This window comes from Leopardus geoffroyi, chromosome B2 (genome assembly GCF_018350155.1).
Source record: "Leopardus geoffroyi isolate Oge1 chromosome B2, O.geoffroyi_Oge1_pat1.0, whole genome shotgun sequence".
In the NCBI taxonomy this organism is placed as follows: Eukaryota; Metazoa; Chordata; class Mammalia; order Carnivora; family Felidae; genus Leopardus; species Leopardus geoffroyi.
The window spans coordinates 72,616,814-72,635,493 of NC_059332.1; the positions used below are offsets into that span (position 1 = coordinate 72,616,814).

Consider the following 18,680-nt stretch of genomic DNA (forward strand, 5'->3'; position numbering starts at 1 on the left):
AGTAACTGGAGAGTTGATATCAGAGGCATTCATGTTAATATATGGAGGCACTGGCTTTGGATTTACATAATCACGTGAGAATGATGGCAGTTAAGAAAAATAGGTGCCCAAAGTTAGGGACACCTCTTCTTAGCAGAGAGGATGTGAATTTGCCCATTGAAAATAAGAAGACTATTTTCAGAAGAATATTGGCTGATATGGTGAAATATACCTAGCCTTGAGATTATAATCACCACTCAATATATAAAAGTAGTCAGTTAAAAATTGAAAAGGTACAATACCATAAAATTGTCTTTGATGAGGTAGTAGGTATTTAGATTGTGGGCCATTACCTTAGTTTGATTGAACTGATAAATTTTCCTAGGTCATATTATCAAATATGTACTGTCTAACTTGACCTTTATGAGAGATATGTACCTGTATCTTTTGTAGCTGTGTTAAAAATAAAACAATCAAACAAATTAATATTTTTATAAAATCTTTTAGCCCTGCTGCAAATCATTGACTGACATGGCTTTATTTTTGGAATACTAACTCTCTTAAATATGCCAATTTCTATCGGTGCCATTACCATTGTGGAAGTAAAATGAGTTATTGATATTAAGTTTATTGTCCAAGAGTCATAAACTTAGCAAATTTTCTGTGGTTCTGGGCCCAGTTGCTTGAAGCCTTAAAACAAGTACTTTACATGTTATGGTCTAAACGACTATAAGAGCATATATAAAGGACATTATAGCTAATAATGGAAGCCCAAATATTAGGATATTTAGAAACTTTTGGATGTTCTATAACCCTAAATCATAGTCCTGAAGTATTTTAATATCACAGTCCAGAAAGGGAGAAAGTCATGCATCTACTCAGCATGCTGCCACTTAAGGTATTACTTCCCTCTTTTAATTGGAAATATAGATGACTCATTGAATTCATTTAGTTTCATGACACAACTCAACACTTCTTGAAATCAATTATGATAAAAGAAGACACAGGAATGGCATTACCAGTGAGTAGCAACATCAGGACATCTACGTGGGCACTAAGTGAGGTGAGGATCTGGTAATCATATGATTAATTTTCTCAGAGTAAATAACCAGCCCGCATATTGATGATGAATATGGTGATGGTGGTGGTGTGATGGTGACAATGGCCATTTATTGAGTGCTTACCAGAATGAGGCATTGTTCTAAGCATTATTTTTGCATTAAGTCATTTGATCCTCAAGAACTCTAACAAGTATTATTTTTATCCCCATTTTTACACACAAACGAATTGAAGAACAGAGGAGTTAATAACTTGTTTGAGGTCACACGCTAGTAGCGGTAGAGGTGTGATCCAACCCAGGCTATTTACTCTAGATACTTTCCTCTAAACCAGTACTTCTTTTATGCAGAATCATCAAATCTGATATTCTTAGCTCTCCAACTAGCTCAAATGATTGTCTTCAGGGACAAGAAGTTAGGTAAATGGGAAACACTTTGAAAACTTGGACTAGAGTAAACAATATAAGGATGGGCTATTTAACCAAAACCTTTTATTCAAAACTAAAATATATACATATTTACATATATATATATATATATATATATATATATATATACACACACACATATATATATGGCGTATATACGGTGTACATACAGTGTATATGGCAGATTTGCTTGGTTTTATCAGTTTGGTGTTTTTTTTTAATGTCTATTTATTTTTGAGAGAGAAAGAGACAGTGAGGCAGGGAGGGTCAGAGAGAGAGGTAAGACACAGTATCTGAAGCAGGCCCCAGGCTCTGAGCTGTCAGCACAGAGCCCAATATGGGGCTCGAACTCACAAACTGTGAGATCGTGACCTGAGCCAAAGTCAGACGCCCAACTGACTGAGCCACCCAGGTGCCCAACCAGTTTGGTTTTATACTGAGAGCTAATGATATTGCCGTCTGCTTTCTCAGGGAAGCCTAATGTGTGAGTCAAGAAGATGATAGCCTACAGAGAATGTGTAAAGGTGCTGAAAAATCTCTCTTGCTTCAAAAGTATCCCTAACACACCTCTCCTGGTGCTGGGAACTCCTTCATTAAGGCGATGTAGTACAGGAAGGACTAACACAGACAACATCAGCACCACTGTGGCTTGGTGTGGTATGGCAATGAAAAGGAGAAAGAGGAGAATGGACTTGGCTTCAGTTCTTTGTAAATAAAGGTCTTTCCCACATCTAAAAACACTTTAGGTGAATGTAATTCCTGTTAAATTGCATGACCTCTTAGGATTGATAATAAAATTAATTGGGAACATCTACTGAGAATTAGTTAGATTCTTCCCAGGTAAACATATTAGAGAAGGGCATGTATTAGAATTAGTGGAATTCTAATTGGAATATGGCAAGGAGAGCAGAGAACAGTCACTGGGAAGAAGTCCTGTGGTGGGGGAAAAGTGGCAAGTGGGTGCTGTGGGTCTTCAGATGGGTGCTCTAGATCCTCAACAGGGTGTTATAGATCTTCAACAAGAGTCCTGTAGTGGAGAATAAGAAAGGAATGAGGTGAGGAAGTTATGATAAGAATAGTAATTTCTTATTTCATATCACTGCTTTTGCCTGTCTTTATCATAGTTTCATTCCTGTCCCCCTTGTTGTACCCTGCAGTCTTTTGCTTATCTCAGAAAAGTTCTAAGGATCCCCTGACACCCTCTCCCCTTCATTAGTTCCCTTACCTCCTCATTTCATCATCCCCTGCCCAATCTTGTACTCTATTTCCCACAATTTGTGATCAAATACACAAGTTAATGGGAAGGAACTGAGTGGTGGAAAGAAAGGTATGTCAGAGACTATTGATCTTTTGCTTCATTATTTACTCCTTCCTCAGTGTAGAAGACTATCTTCTGGATCGCTGTGTGAAAGTTCAGGAGATGTAGCTTTAGGTTTTGCATAGGGAGTCATGGATTCATATTTTTAGAGTGAAATGTGACTGTAGTTCAGACCTTTTTCTAAAGGAAAAAGATAATGAAGACCCAAAGATTTGAGACTTTGCCAAGATGTGGCACGTCTTCTGGTTCCTGGTAATATGACATTTTCATTCCACTACATCAAAATATTAAGTGCCTCCCTGTTTCCATATCAACCCTCCCCCACTCCTCCCCACCCACCCCAGCATATCCACGTACACTTACACACTCTCGTTGGCTCTAAAACCAGTCCATGTGCCTGAGCTTTTGGTAATGAAAATAGCTTTCCTATTATTTTCCCTCACAGTGGAGTGGAAGAGATACTTTAATCAGGCCTATGATTTGTGATGGCTTAAAAAGGTGGTTACCATGTTGAATATATCAGTTTGTCCATGTTTCTAAGCACTAGTCTAAAGAGATTTATTACTCTGCATGACGTCAAGATTCCTAAGTGGCACTAGAGGAGATTTCAGACTGGGAAATGGTTACCCTGGTTATATTCCATTATGCATAGTGACAAAAGGAGAGAAGGATTTATGTTTGTATTTTATAAAAATTAGAATTAACATCTCCTTAAGGACAGGGATTTTATCTGTCTTCTTCACTGGTGTATGTTAGCACTGTGGGCTCTGAGTCAATAATTGTTGACTGAAAAACATGAGCCTCACCATATGTCTTGATCTTTGCAGTAGAATTAGGCACTGAAAATATTGTGCCCTGTTTCTATCTTTATGAACTGATTCTCTTCATCCTAACCTCCGGCAAATTTTCTACCCTAACATTATTAGAATTCACCAGGGTATAATTAGGGCATTATTATTTCATTGCTTACTTAGTAAAATCTATATAGCTGCTTTTAATACCCAATAAGTTCTGGTGGAAAACAAAATTAACATTGGCACTGACTGCTTTAAATGATATCTGGACTTGAATCAAAAATGTATATTTTACAGTATCTCTGATCAACATATTGACAGATGCTTTTTGTCAATTTATTTGGCAGATAGGGTGTTATTTCCCAGAAAGCTCTGCTTCTATTTTATGGTTTAGCTAACCAAAGAGTAAAAAAAGATTTTCTCTTATTTTTTATTTCTTAAATTTTAGAAAAGGAGATGAATAGAGGAAGTTAGACCCATCTTTGTCCCTCAACGAAGATTATAAAAAAAAAAAATCAGACGGCTGGCTGTGAGTTTACAGTCAGAAAGTATGGTATATATTGCTGTCCCCAACAAGATTGGGAAATTGTTTGGAAATTAGAAATTGGCAAAATAATTGGATTTCCTTGGTGTTAAAAGGGAGATTGTTTTAGCTGCTCTTTTAGAGATAAAATAGACCAGTGATCCTATGTTAGATTCGATCAAATATTTCCTAATATATGTTTTCTTCTTTTGAACTAATTTAGACTTGAAGGGAGCAGACTTGTTTCAGTCTGATTTCATTTTAAAGCTTGGGAATATCCTGAAAAGTTGAAACAGCTATCAATTTATACCTTATTATATTTTGGATATCTGATTATTCAATGAGATTTTGACCCATATTGAGTCTGAGTATAAACTTTATAGTTTTTATTTTTGTTCATTGGTATTGTGTATTTATTGTAGGAAGAGAAAATTGCCAAAAGAGAGACAGGTTTCCTTTGTTGAGTCCTTTTTTTCTTTTTAAAAATAGCTTTAGGGGCGCCTGGGTGGCGCAGTCGGTTAAGCGTCCGACTTCAGCCAGGTCACGATCTCGCGGTCCGTGAGTTCGAGCCCCGCGTCGGGCTCTGGGCTGATGGCTCAGAGCCTGGAGCCTGTTTCCGATTCTGTGTCTCCCTCTCTCTCTGCCCCTCCCCCATTCATGCTCTGTCTCTCTCTGTCCCAAAAATAAATAAACGTTGAAAGAAAAAAATTTAAAAATAGCTTTATTAAGATATAATTCATATAGCATATAATTCATCTCTCTAAAGTGTATACTTTAATGGATTTTAGTATATTTACAGAGTTGTCTCTCTATCACCATAATTTTAGAACATTTTCATTACCCCCAAAAGAACCTTCATACCCCCACACTCGTAGTGGTCACCCTCTGTACCCCACAAACCCCTGGCCCTAGGTAACCACTAATCTATTTTCTGTCTTGTGTGTTCTGAATATTTCATATAAATGAAACTATACAATATATGGTCCACAATATGTGTGGTTTGTGTGTTCTGAATATTTCATATAAATGAAACTATACAATATATGGCCCTTTGCTACTGGTTTCTTTCTCTTAGCATTGATTCCAGTGTTCACCCATGTTTCATGTATCAGGACCTCATTTCTTTTTACTAAGTAATATTGCAACATGTGTTATGCCACATTTTATTTAGTCGTTTTTCCGTTGATGGGCATTTAAGTTGTTCCCACTTTTTGACTGTTAGGAATAATACTGCTATGAACATTCACATAATGTTTTTGTCTAGGTTTTCATTTCTCATGGGTATGTACCTAAGATTGGAATTGCTGGATCATATGGTAACTTTATGTTTAACCATTGGGAAATTGCCACACTGTTTTCAAAAGTGGCTGCACTGTTTTACATTCCCACTAGCAATGCATGAGGGTTCCAGTTTCTCCAGTTTTGGGCAACACGTCATTCTCTTTTTTATTATAGCTATCCTAGTGAGTGCAGTGGTTTTGATGTGCATTTTCCTGATGGCTAATGAATGTTGAGCACTATTTTTCTTGCACATACTGGTTATTTGTATATCTTATTTTGAGAAATGATTAAAATGTTCTAATTTTAGCTTTATGTTCATGTAGTGTTGGTGTCAATGTCTATTTTAAGAAATAACTTTGAGCTGATAATATAAGAATTAAGAAAAGAATTCAGTCGCAAAGGACTATGTACTGCATAATTCCATTGATATGAGATGCTTAACATAGGCAATTTGATAGACACAGAAAATTGATTACTGGTCACCTAGGGCTGGAGAGAGGAGAAATGGGGGAATTGCTGCCCTGGGTAAGAGGTTTCCTTTTGGGTGATGAAAATGTTCTAAAATTATATTATGGTGATGGTTGCACAATTCTGTATATATACTGAAAACTGTTGAATTGTACATTTCAGACAGAAGAATTTTATCATATGTCAATTATAACTCAATACAGTTGTTAAAAAGAAAGCCAGAGCAAAAAGAAACAAAAACAGAAACAAGAATTAAGCAGATAGTTCTCTTGGGTATCTGTCCATTAAACTCAAAATAGGCTTTTCTCTTTGCAGTTTGTATAGCTCCTAAATCTCATTTAATTAGAATAGAGAACAAATAATATGGCACACACATTTATCATGCCCTTTACTCCAAAACCAGGTGTCCTTGACTTTGTAACAGAATATCTTCTTTTTTCTCACTTATGGGGAGGAATTTAGATAAAATGAACATTTCCAAGAAAAATTAAGGGGTTTTTATAATGCATTTATTTTTGGTGTATCTCATATTTTAATAATAACAGAAACTTAAAAGGTAGTAAGTTAATGCTTTTCCAATTTAGCATTTTTTTTCAAATAACATTTATGAAGAATTGCCTTGTAATAAGAAGTCTGTATTTGGCTAGATACTTTTACATGTTACCTTAAGATAATGTTAACTCCACTTTACAGTTGAAAGACTGAAGGTGCCTGTGTTTCTTTTATTTAATAGAATAATTAGAACAGTATACTTTTAGCTGTGCTGTGCTGTGCTATGGAGATAAATTCCTAATTGATATCATTTTCCCCTGGGATATCCTAAGAATACAATAGTTAATAGACATTCTGGGTTGAAAGAGGAGAAGATGGAAGGAAAACAAAAAAACACCACTGGTTCTAAGTAATTTTGAAATCCATACAGGCAATTAGTTTCAAGACCTGGGAATAATCCTCTGTGTCTTGAAGCTCTGAGCTCTGGCCTCTTAGCTATGTCCTATGAGTCACCCTGCCTTTTCCATGACAGGTAGCATATGTTTGCAGCTGAGTGGTTTTATTAGCATATTTGTTGCCTGTAGAATTTTAGGAATCTGGCGGTCTTCTTTCATCTTGTCCTCTTCTGTATTCTTCGGTCCTAGCTGGTAGTGCTTCTGTTGGCATACAGTTCTCAAGAACTTTGTGCTCTCTGTGTCATGGGGATTCACTTCTTTAGACAGGAGGCTCCCCTACAGGTTTTTCCTAGATAATCCAATCTCTGTTTTTGCCTTCAGCTGAAATGGCTGAGGGGTCTGTGGGTCTCATGCATAATCCTTTTAAAGAGCTCTTTATGTGACTGACTACTCTGAATTTTTTAATTTTCTGAAATATTAGCAAAAAGTTGCTTAGCCACATCCTTAGTTTTTTCCCCTACAGCATGCTTTCCTGACATCGAATGTCTTAATTTTTGCACTTTTTGCAATCTGTATAGGCTGAAGATTTGCCAGATCATCATATCCTGGTTCCATTTTGTTTAACGGCTCTTTTCTCAACTTATCTCTTTTCTCTCATGTTTTACTATAAGCAGGAGGAAGAAACCAGACTGTACTGGGGTGCCTGGGTGGCTCAGTCAGTTAAGCATCGGGCTCTTGATTTTGGCTGAGGTCATGATTTCATGGTCGTGAGCTTGAGCCCTGCATCAGGCTCCGCACTGACAGCATGGAGCCTGCCTGGGATTCTCTCTCTCCCTCTCTCTCTGCCCCATGTGCTCTTTCTCTCTCAAAATAAATAAATAAACTTTAAAAAGAAAAAAAAAAAAAAAGAAACCAGAGTGTATCTCCAACACTTTGCTTGGTAATCTCAGCTAAATAAATTCTGCTTTTTACACAACACACATAATTCTGTTGAGTTTTCTGCTACTATATAATAAGTATCCTTATTCTTCAATTTTCCGATAACATGATCCCCACATCCTTCTAGGTCTAAACATCCATATTCTATCAAGAGTCTATTTGAGGTACTCTAGGTTTTTAATATTATGGATCTCAAAATTCCTCCAGCCCCTGTCAGTGACCCAATTCCAAGGTCACTTCCATATCCTTGATGTTTGATACAGCAGCATCTTACTCCCAGGTACCATGATCTGTATTAGTTTCTTTTGCTGATGTAACAAAGTATGATAGCTGAAAAGAACATGGATTTATTATCTTAGAGTTCTAGACATCACAAACCTGAAACAAAGGTCACAGGGCTAAAGTTAGGGTATTGGTAAGGCTGCATTCCCTTTTGGAGGCTCTATGAAAGAGTCTTTACTTTCTTTTTTCAGTCTCTAGAAGCCACCTGCATTCTTTGGGTTAGTGTTCCCATTTCTCAGTCTTCAAAGCCAGCAACATGGAGCTATCTCTCTAGTTCTTTTTCTTCTGCCTTCTTCTACTTATAAGGATCCTTGTGATTACATTGAACACGCATAGATAATACAAGATGATTTTTCTATCTCAGAATCTCTTAATTAGCAACATTAATTCCATCTTCCATCTTAATTCCCCTTTACCATGTAACCTAACATATTCACAGGTTCTGGAAGATTAGGACTTGGACATATTTGGACGTTCTTTATTATTCCTACCACAGTACTCTCAGGGGAAGTGAAAAGCATGTTTCTTCGGGAGTCTCTATGTATAAATAATTTAGATTTTGGGGGTTAAAAACAAGCTTTCATTAGGAAAGATTCTGCCTTCACTTTGTCTAAGTATTTTGGAAAAACTCATATGGATTCCTAAAGTGTTTGAATAGCAAAAAATATTTTGGAAGTAGGGGAGAAATTTGAAGTGAATTTTTAGTTTGAAAATTTACCAGAAAATTTTATCTAGAGTTTTTTTTGTTAGTAAAAGGATTTTCTCAGTAAAGTATCTTATTTTAATCCTCATGTATAATAAGCTAGATTTGTGGACTAGAATCTAATTCTTTAGATTTGCATATCCAAGGAAATCATATTTCAAAAAGGACAGAAAAAAATTTGTTTCAGCCAAAATAAAAGTGAAGACCTACACTAAAAGAATGAAGTTCTTCAAGCAGAAGAAAAACTAATATCAGATAAAATTCAGACCTACACGAAACAATAAGGAGTTCTGGAAATAGTAAATGTTGGTAAATGCAAGAGACATTTTTCCTTATTTAAAAAATCTGTAGGGGAGCCTGGGTGGCGTAGTCGGTTAAGCGTCCGACTTCAGCCAGGTCACGATCTCGCGGTCCGTGAGTTCGAGCCCCGCGTCGGGCTCTGGGCTGATGGCTCAGAGCCTGGAGCCTGTTTCCGATTCTGTGTCTCCCTCTCTCTCTGCCCCTCCCCCGTTCATGCTCTGTCTCTCTCTGTCCCAAAAATAAATAAACGTTGAAAAAAAAAAAAAAAGAAAAGAAAAAATCTGTAAAAGATAATTCACTATTATAAGTCAAAATAAAAGTGAATTGGGTTTATAATACATGTAGAAGTAAAATGCATGACAATAATAGCATAAAGGGTAGGAGGAAGAAATGCCAGTGTACTGACATAGGCATTATTACAGTATGCATAATGATAAATTACTTGAGGTTAGCATGTGAGAAGTTAAAAAGAAATGTTGTAATCCCCGGGCAACCTTAAAAAAAATAAAAGCGGGGTGCCTGGGTGGCTCAGTTGAATGCCCTACTCTTGGTTTTGGCTCAGGTCATGATCTTGTGGTTTGTGGGTTACAGCCTCACATTAGGCTCTGTACTGACAGTGTGGCGCCTGCTTGGGATTCTCTCTGCCCCTCCCCCACCTCTCTCTTTCTCTCAAAAATAAGTAAACATTAAAAAAAAGATAAAACAAATAGGTATGTCTAATAAGCTAATAGTAAAGATGAAATGAAATATAAAACATACTTAATCCAAAAATAATCAGGAGAATAAGAACAAGGTGCAAAGAACAGATGGGACCTGGAACACTGTTAGAAAGATGGTAAATTTTAAACTAAATCATATTTATATTTATATTTTAATATATAAAAGTATGTATAATTATATCACATGTAGAAAGCAGATTGTCAGACTGAAAAGCAAGATCCAATTATAGACCCTGTTTGCAAAGGGTCCACTTTAAAGTTGCAGATGAGTTAAAATTAAAAGGATGGGAAATTATGCGAATACCAGTCAAAAGAAATCAGGGGACTTTATTTTAGTATCAGACAAAGTAGACTCCAGAACAAGAAATATTACCAGGGATAGAGAGAGATATTGCATATTGGCAATGGGATTGATTTGCCAAAAAGATGTAATAATCTTAAGTAGTTCCATAAATATATGTGGAACTATATATATTTAGCTATATATATATTTATATATATTTATTTTATTTTATTTTATTTATTTTTTAAAAAAAATTTTTTTTCAACGTTTATTTATTTTTGGGACAGAGAGAGACAGAGCATGAACGGGGAAGGGGCGGAGAGAGAGAGGGAGACACAGAATCGGAAACAGGCTCCAGGCTCTGAGCCATCAGCCCAGAGCCCGACGCGGGGCTCGAACTCACGGACCGCGAGATCGTGACCTGGATGAAGTCGGACGCCTAACCGACTGCGCCACCAAGGCGCCCCTATTTATTTTATTTATATATATCTATGTATTTATTGCACTAACAACTCAGCTTCAAAATACAGCAACAACTGACAGAACTGAACACTTTTTTGTTGTAAGCTTTTAAGCTCCTCAACAGCAATTCTGTATTGGAATTAAAAAAAATTTTTTTTAATGTTTAATTATTTTTGAGAGAAAGAGAGAGAGAGAGAGAGCATGAGCATGAGCGGGGAGGGTCAGAGAGAGGGAGATACAGCATCTGAAGCAGGCTCCAGGCTCTGAGCTGGAGTATCTTTTTGCTACTTCATTATTACTGTATAGAAATGGAACGGATTTCTGTATATTGATTATGTGTACTGCAACCTTACTGAATTCATTTTACAGTTCTAGTAGTTTTTCGGTGGAGTCTTCAGAATTTTCTATATATATAGTATCATCTTATCTGCCAATAGTGAAAGTTTTACATCTTCCTTACCAATTTGGATGCATTTATGTCTTTTTCTTGTCTGACTGCTGTGGCTAGGGTCTCTAACACTGTGCTCAGTAAAAGTGGTGAGAGTGGACATCCTTGTCTTATCTTAGGGGAAAAGCTTAGGGAAAAGCTTATCTTAGGGGATCTTAGGGGAAAAGCTCTCAGTTTTTCATCATTAAGGATGATGTTAGCTATGGGTTTTTCATATATGGCCTTTCTTATGTTGAGGTATGTTCCTTCCAAACCTACTTTGTTGAGCGATTTTATCATGAATGGACATTTTATTTTGTCAGTTTTTTTCTGAAGTTATTGAAGTGATCATGTGGATTTTTTTCTTTCTCTTACTGATGTGATATATCACAATGATTGATTTAGGAATATTGAACCACCCTTGCATATGAGTAAATCCCACCTTATCATGGTGAATTACTTTGTTAATGTATTGTTGGATTTAGTTTGGTAATATTTTGTTGAGGAATTTTGCATCTATGTTCATCAGAGATATTGGTTGTAGTTGTCTTTTTTTTTTTTTTTTTGGTTTCTTTATCTGGTCTTGTAATCAGGGTAATGCTGGCCTCATAGAATAAATGTGGAAGCTTTATATCCTCTTCTATTTTTTTTTAATAATTTGTGAATAATTACACATGCCTGTACTTGTCTACTGGATTAGTGGTGGAGAGAAGGAAGTGAGGGAGGGAATAGTTTAGCCAGAATGGTCAGATTTAGAAGATACCTCAGATTTACCCATTGTTAGGTGTGTGCAATTTTATTTAACAGTGCTTTGTACATAGTGAACAACTAAGTCCTTATATGAAATATCTAGTCTTTCTAGATATTTAGAAATGCTTGATGTATTTAAAAGTAGAAGTAGAGTAATGCTTCTTGTAAATAGCTTTTAAAAACTGGTGGGAAATACTATTTTTGGAAATGGAATTGCTAACTCACCTCTCTGAACAGCATGCTTACTTGTTCATTGGTTTGTGGGAGGTCGGAGGGAAGAAATTGCAAAAAATGTTTTGCTAGTGTGTGCTAGGAAATTTCAGCTTATCCATTGCCCTATATGTTATGTGCATTTAACTTGATTGTATATATTGTATATATATTGGACAAAGGGTCCTAATCTTATAATATCTAGTCTCTAGATATTAAAGAGGTTGCCAATGTATGACAAAAGTAGAGTTAGTAAACTAACACATTTTGTACACTTTCTGTTAAAATTCATTGAAAGGCTGTCTTCTGAAAAGAACTTTTAGAGATGACGTTGTAGTCACATCTAAGTGACACATGTGCCTATCTGTACCCACCCAGTAGGTTGGTGGTGGAGAGGAGTTGTGAGAAATGAAGGGTTCTGGACTAGAATGTTCCTATGCAAAAGACGCTTTCAGATATAACCCATTGTTACATGTGTGTAGTTTATTCAACACTACTGTGTATATAGTGGACAAACTTAAGTCCTTATTTGAAACATCTAGCCTTTCTAGATGTTTAGAAGTATGTTAGAAGCACAAAGTATGTTAAAAGTAGAGGTAGAAAAAAAACACATTTTGTAGATATCCTTTTGTTAAAATTCATGTGAAATATTGTCTTTTTGAAAATGGAATGATCAAAATGATCAAACCACTTCTCAGAGCAGTACACATTATATAATAGTTGTGCTGGTTCAGGGAGGAAGAAGAAAACGCAAAGAGCTTTATACCAGTATGTTTATAGTTAGGCAGGATTAACCATTGTTCCCTATGTCTACATTCTGTTTTACTTAGCTATGTATATAGTGTATATAAAGGACAAATGAGTCCTAATTTACAACATCTAGTCTTCCTAGATGTTAAAAGAGGTTGCCAGTGTATGACAAAAGTAGTTAGTAAACAAATTCATTGTATACACTTTGTGTTTAAATTCATAGGAAAGACTGTTCTGAAAACAATTAGAGGAAGTGAAATTGTTAAAATCCCCTCTAAGCATGACAGATGCTTATACTTTACAGTGGGTTGATAAGAGGTGAAAAGAGGAAAGGTTCTAGGCCAGAATGTTCCTTCAGTGATACTATGTATGTAGTGGGCAAATTTTGAAACATCTAGTCTTCTAGATGTTTGAAAGTGAACAATATGTTAGAAGTAGAGAGTTAAAGTAACAACACCCTTTAAATTTTGTTAATTTACAGGAATGGTTGTATTTGGGGAGTGGAAGTGTTAAACTTGATGTCTTGGAGAGTGTTCACTGCGGGGAGTGGAGTGTGGGGGGAAATGAGAGAAGGGTTCTGTGCCCATGAGTTTTTAAGACAAATTCAGATTGTCTAACCATTATTCTGTCTGTGCATTTTAGTTAATATTGCTGTGTGTTAAAGGATAAAACAAGTCCTAATGCCCAAAGTATATTAAAAGTGGAAGTAGTAAAATAATTCCTTTATAAATGCCCTTTTGTTAGTTTTTAGGAAGGACTGTTCTGGGAGTGTCTGTTAATCTGCCTCTTGGAGCTAGATGTAGTCCTGTACTTAGTCATTGAAATGGTGGAGGGAGCAGAGGAGGGATGAAGGGAAGGGCTTTTTGCTAGTATCTCCACATCTAGAAGACAGTTTTACGTTATAAACATAAGTCTATATGTACATTTTTATAAAGTACCTGTGTTTGTTGTGGACAAGTTCATTATTTGGTAACATCTAAGCCTTTTGGATGTCCTGAGATGACAGTGTATGATACAATGTACAGCTACTGAATTAACCAGTTTCTAAGTTTTTGTTGTTGTTATAATTGATAGGAAGGAAGCATTTTGGGCATGGAAGTGTTAGGCTGTCTCTGAGAAATGTATGTCAGGACTTACTCATTAGACTGGCCGCAGAGGGGCAGAAGGAAGTATACTGGGAGAGATGCGTGTGGATGTGTTCATATTTACATTCTAGTGATAACTGTTAATGTGTGTGCATCTCTTTGGCTGTACTATAAGAATACATTAAGTGATTCAGTGATTCATTCACTCCTTGCTAATATTTGAATAGTATAGATTGGATAATGACTTCTTTTAGAAGCATTATACTTTGTGTACTCTGTTACTTTATGTCTTGTTTTTAATTAAACATTAAGGGAATGCAGTATTTTAATTGTAGCTCTGCCAATATCTTTATCTAGAGGCCTGTTGCCATTTTTGTCGCCAAGAAAGGCAGGATTACATTTTTTTCTTTCAGATGGTGTTGGTGTAGTGTATTCTTGGTTATCAAAATACTCATAGTTTTGGGACTTTGAAATGCTAAAATTCATGGTGTGTAAAAAAAAAGCATGATACATAACTATGATCTTAATTACATTAAAATGCTTAGTTGTGTAGATACATGGGACCTAGAAGTCAAACTGTAAACTGCTTGTGATTATGGATGACTTTGTTCTTTGCTTCTTGTGTTATTCAGTTTCCTTTTATGCACATGTTAACTTCAAAAAAATAAAAAATTTTAAAACCTAAAAAAAAAAAGGGATAGGTATTAACTCTTTAAATGTTTGGTAGAATTCACTTGTGAAGCTGTCTGTTCTAGACTTCTGTTTGTTGGGAGTTTTTTGAATATTTATTTGATATTATTGCTGGTAATAAGTCTATTTAAACTTTCTATTTCATCTTGGTTCAGTTTTGAGAGGTTATATGTTTCTAAGAATTTTTCTATTTCTTCTAGGTTGTCCAATTTGTTGGCATATAATTTTTCATAATAGTCTCTTGCAATCCTTTGTACTTATGTAGTGTTGGTTGTTATTTCTCCTCTTTGATTTCTGATTTTATTTGAGTCCTCATTCTCTCTCTTTTATTTCTTTTTTGTCTTTTTGATGAATCTGGCTAAAGGTTCATCAATTTTGTTGGTCTTTTCAAAGAACAAGCTCCTGATTTCATTGATCTGTTCTATTGTTGTTTTGTTGTTGTTGTTGTTGTTGTTGTTGTTATTTTAGCTTGTGTTTTTTATTTCTGCCTTAATCTTTATTATTTCATCCTTTCTACTGTTTTGGGGGTTTGTTCTTTTTTTTTTTAGGCTTTTTTAGGTGTAAGGTAGGTTGTTTATTTGAAGTTTTGTTCTTCTTGAGGTAGACCTGTATTGCTATGAACTTCTCTCTTCCCTCTTAAATGAACAGCTTTTGTTGCATCCCATAGATTTTGGAGTGTTGTGTTTTTATTTTCATTTATCTTCATGTATTTTTTAAATTTTCTTTTTGATTTCTTGGTTAACCCATTCATTGTTTACTACCACGTTATTTAACCCCCATGTATTTGTGTTCTTTCCTTATTGTCTTGTGGTTGACTTCTAGTTTCCTGGCATTGTGGTCATAAAAAATGGATGGTATGACTTCAATCTTTTTGAATTTGGTGAGACTTGTTTTGTGGCCTAATATGTGATTTATTCTGGAGAATGTTCCATGTGCACTTGAAAAGAATGTGTATTCTACTGTTTTAGGATGGAATTTTTTGAATGTATCTGTTAGACCCATCAGGTTCAATGTCATTCAAAGCCACTGTTTCTTTGTTAACTTTCTGTTTGGATGATCTATCCATTGATGTAAGTGAGGTATTAAAGTACCCTACTATTATTTCATTATTATTGATCACTTCCTTTATGTTTCTTATTAGCTTCTTTATGAATTTGGGTGCTCCCAAATTAATAACTAATTATTTATTATTAATTGTAAATTATTAATTATAAATTAAGATTTACATTTATCTTCTTGTTGGATTGTTTATGATTATATGGTTTCCTACTTTGTGTCTTGTTAGTCTTTCTTTTAAAGTCTTTTTGTCCCATATGACTATTACTACTACTATTACTATTTTAATGTGCATGTATTTTAGGGGTCAAAATGAGTCTCTTATAGGTGGCATATAGATGGGTCTTGTTTTTTTTTTTTATCTATTCCATCACCCTATCTCTTTTGATTGGAATGTATAGTTCATTTACATTCAATATAATTAATGATAGGTATGTACTTATTGCCATTTTATTACTTGTTTTATGGTTGCTTTTTTGGTTCTTCTCTTTTCCTTTCTATTCTTTTTGTCTTTCATGGTTTGCTGGCTTTCTTTAGTGTTATACTTGCATTCCTTTCTCTTTATTGTATACATATCTATTACCAGTTTTTGATTTGTGGCTACTATTAGGTTTATATATAACATTGTCTGCTTGCAGCAGTCTATATTAAGTTGATGATCGCTTAAGTTTGAACCCATTCTGGGGCGCCTGGGTGGCTCAGTTGGTTAAGCGTCCAACTTCAGCTTAGGTCATGATCTCACAGTTTGTGAGTTCAAGCCCCACATTGGGCTTTGTGCTGACAGCACAGAGTCTGGAGCCCATTTAGAGCTCTGTGTCTCTCCCTCTTTCTCTGCCCCTCCCCTGCCCATGCTCACACTGTCTCTCTCTCTCTCTCTCAAAAATAAATAAACTTAAAAAAAAAGTTTGAGCCCATTCTAAAAGCACTAAATTGTGACTCCTTTTTTTTGTGAATCCCTTGACTGTTCTTTATAGATATACTTAATTTTACTTCTTTTATGCTTCCTGTTTTTCTTACTTATACTTATGGTATTTCCTTTCCACTCAAGGAGTCCCCTTTAACATTTCTTGTAGGGCTGGTTTAGTGGTGATGAATTCTTTTAACTTTTGTTTTTCTGGGAAACTCTTTATCTCTTCTTATATTCTGAATGATAGCCTTGCTGGATAGAGTATTCTTCGTTGCAAGTTTTTTTCTTTCAGCACTTTGAATATATCATGCCACTGCCTTCTGGCCTGTAAAGTTATTGCTGAAAAATCAGCTGTTAGCTTTATGAGGTTTCCCTTATATGTAACTTTTTTTTGGTAGTATCTTGCTACTTTTAAAATTCCCTTTTTATCACTACTTTTTGACATTTAAATTATTATGTGTCTAGATGTGGACCTCCTTGGGTTGATTTTGTTGGGGCTCTGTGCCTCCTGGATTGGATTTCTGTTTCCTTCCCCAGATTCAGGAAGGTTTCAGCTGTTATTTCTTCAGATGAATTTTCTGACCCCCTTTTTCTCTCTTCTCCTTTTGGGATACCTATAATGTGAATGTTGTTATGCTTGGTGGTGTTGCTGAGTTCCCTTAGTCTATTTTCATCTTTGTTATTATTTTTTCTCTCTCCTGTTTACCTTGATTGCTTTCTGTTACTCTGTCCTCCAAGCTGCTGATCTGTTCTTTTGCTTCCTCTAGTCTAGTATTTATTCCATCTAGTGTATTTTTTTAATAATGCTTTTATTTATTATTGAGAGAGGGACAGAGTGCTAGTAGAGGAGAGGCAGAGAGAGAGGGAGACACAGAATCCGAAGCAGGTTCCAGGCTCTGAGCTGTCAGCACAGAGCCTGATGTGGGGCTTGAACCCACGAGCTGCAAGATCATGACCTGAGCTGAAGTCAGACACTTAACCGACTGAGCCACCCAGGTGCCCCATCTAGTGTATTTTTAATTTTTGTTATTGAGTCCTTCATATATGGTTGGTTCTTTTTTATGTTTTCTTTCTCTTTATTGAGGGTCTTACTGATGTCCTCCACTCTCTTTTCAAGTATAGTGACTATCTTTATAACCAATACATTACGCCCTCTATCATGCATATTACTTACTTCCATTTCATTTAGCATTCTTGGTCTCATTTTGTCCTTTTATTTGGGACATATTTTTCCATCTCCTTATTTTCTCTAGTTTCTAGCTCTCTGTTTCTGTATGCTAGGAAAGTCAGCTACATTCCTGCTCTTGAAAGTAATGGCTTTATACCACTATAACCACAGGTTGTATAGTGCCCTACAGTGCAATGTCCCCTGTTTATCAGAATCTGGTACTTTAGAGGTGTCTCCTATGTGTATTGTGTGTGTCCTACTGTTGTGGCTGAGTCACGTTTGCCTTCAGTCCAGTTGTCTGCAATGACTCTCTGCCTGTTCTGGGCAGGATTTGGTCCCGTGTTGCTAGTGGGCCAGTCTGGGTCCATCTTGGGCCTGAGTTGAGTCAGTCCAGGCATTTGCCAGAGGTGCAGTAGCGCCAAACAGTAGAACACTTTCCCTGTGTTGTCCCCCAAGAAGCTTTCATTGGTCGATATTACCTGCAGTCAGACCCGATGTCTGCTCCCAGCCCACTGTTGGGGCTGCAGTAGGACTGATGTGTGTGTGTGTGGTTATCTTTCCCTCTCTCCAGGGAAGGAGTCACTCTGGAGTGGTTTTGGCCCCTGCCAAGACTTCTTGCACACTACCAGGCTTGTGGCACCACTTTGGATGGGTTCTGGCCAAGAGCATTGGAGGGCGCAGATCTGTAGGAGAATGCAGGAGTGGGGGTAGTAGCAAGTTAGGTAGTAAGTGTTGTCACTGTGTTGGCTCCTGCAAGTGTCTGTGTATTTGGCTGGGGACAAGGGTGGGAAACAATGCCCACTAGCTCCTCTGTTCCTAGAGAAGTTTCCCTATGATCCTGATTCCTCCAGGACTAGTAAACAAGGCTTTCTGTATACTCCAGGTGTATTTGAAATTATTGCTTCTATGCTGTATCTCCATGGGGCTGTTTGTTGTGCTGTCTTTATAAGGGTTTGGGGCTCAGTTTCCTATCATCCTCCCAGCTTTCCCAGATTTTTAGAATTCAAGGTGGTAAGCCCCATGATTGTTGATCCCCTCTCATTTTCAAAGTCATACGTTATGGGGATTCCTCTTCCCTGTGTGTGTCCCCCATGCCTGGGGTGCCTGGCTTGGGGAACTACTCTCCCTTCGCTGTACTCATGGCATCCCTCCCTCCCATGGACAGTCCTACTGGTCTGTCTGGCTCCTGACTGCATCTCCATCATTCCTACCG

General features: G+C 36.5%; 2 long non-coding RNA genes across 4 annotated transcripts in view; both read left to right on the forward strand.

Annotated features, from left to right (window-relative positions):
• LOC123608660 overlaps nucleotides 1-18,680 on the forward strand; it is a 501,461-nt gene that overhangs the window by 50,351 nt on the left and 432,430 nt on the right. The gene's annotated exons all lie outside the window — the stretch shown is intronic.
• LOC123608661 lies at nucleotides 13,138-17,137 on the forward strand. Its single transcript, XR_006717370.1, has 3 exons — nucleotides 13,138-13,750; nucleotides 14,805-14,809; nucleotides 17,126-17,137. It is a non-coding gene; the product is annotated as an uncharacterized LOC123608661 (long non-coding RNA).